Here is a 1,772-nt window from a genome sequence, read left to right on the forward strand (position 1 = left end):
CCCCCCCCCCTTGGCTACATCCCTGTCCATATGCACCTGCAAATAGCCACTATTTTTCTGAACTCCAAAATAATTTGTTCAATAGAGCCAGACAAAAAGAATGACTACCTAACACAGGAATATTATCTTCCACACGGAAGTGTTATCAGTAGCAAATCACCCACCTTTAGCTGAAATGGCCAATTTCTCTCTACAGTGACAATGTGATACTAATCTGATCATCAGTTGTTGCTGAAGAAGATATAGTTTTTAAAAAAATAAAATATTTTACATAGTTAGAATGGGACAGTTTTTCTTTGGATTGTTTGTAAAGGCATATCTTTTGATTCTGCTCAGTCTTTGTAATTTATGGTGATTGAATTTAACAGAGATGTTGTTCCTAGTGTAAAATACAGTTGATTAATGTTTAATTGCTGTTAATTGAGCAAAACCTAAAAAGGTGTGACTATGTCACTACCTTTCCTGAGTATTTTGCTATAGGAGATATTATGCCTCTATCATGAGATGCTCCATTCACGCATTATGGCTACTGGCCAGTGCTAGAGATGATGGGTTCATTTACCATCTACCATTTGAAGAGATAGGCCAGTATAAGGTCCACTTCCACTGACTCTTGTAGTTCCTTTTCAAAACCCACCTATGTTTTAGAAGTCTGGAATAATCACCATGTAGTGGTATCCCAAGTATATTAAATGACTTCCCTTGTTTATTTATGTGCTCAATTTAACATTTTAAAAATCTATTCTTTTCTTGCAGAACTATTGCACCCTGAACCAAAATTGCTTATTACTGGAATCAGATTGAAAATCATGGATCAATCGAGCCGTCCTTTTACTTTTTGGACACTCTGAGAGCCTTTCTGGCTGAAGAGAGAGGTATATAAACAGTAAATCAATTAATAAATTGTAATTCTCTCAATGATTTCAATAAATACCTGATTTATAATTGTCATAATGATTTCAATAAATATCTGATTTCTTGCCAGAGTTTTACGCACTTATGGTTAGCTCAATACCGAGCTCAATACAAGGTGTTGGTTTTGACCTATAAAGCCCTAAATGGCTTGGGCCCAGGGTACTTGGAGGACCGTCTCTCCCCATACAATCCGCGCCGCACACTCAGAACATCTGGGACCAATTTGTTAGAGGTCCCTAAATCCCATTTGGTGAGGACCTCACAGAGGGCTTTTACTATCGCCGCCCCCTCATTGTGGAATAAGCTCCCTATAGAGCTCCGTTCCTCTGCATCTTTAGTTTCTTTTAAGAAACAATTAAAAACGCATCTATTCCAGCTGGCTTTTTCACTCTAGGTAATAGTGTTCTTTCTCTGCTCCTTGTTGTTGTTTTTCGACCCCGGATTAGTGCAATATATTGTCTTTTTCTTGCCCCTAGTGAATTGTGATTTGTATAGATTCCCGTTCCTATCCCTAGTAATGATGTTTTTAAACTTTTTATATTGTGATGTTTTATCTGTATTTTATTGTTTCTTGTCTTGTAAGCCGCCTTGATCATGCAATTGGAAAGGCGGGATATAAATAAAAATTATTATTATTATTATTATTATTATTATTATCATAATCCCCCACTCTATCCCAAACATAAATCCACATGCAATGCTCTCGCATGATCTGTCATGACCACAAATCTGTGCTCATCTTACTTGCTAATTACCTTACTTGCTGTTCACCGCTATGATCTTTGGAATAGTGGTATATAAATAAAACAAATTATTATTATTATTATTATTATTATTATTATTATTATTATTATTAT

The sequence above is a fragment of the Sceloporus undulatus genome, chromosome 1 (assembly GCF_019175285.1).
Source record: "Sceloporus undulatus isolate JIND9_A2432 ecotype Alabama chromosome 1, SceUnd_v1.1, whole genome shotgun sequence".
Classification (NCBI taxonomy): Eukaryota; Metazoa; Chordata; class Lepidosauria; order Squamata; family Phrynosomatidae; genus Sceloporus; species Sceloporus undulatus.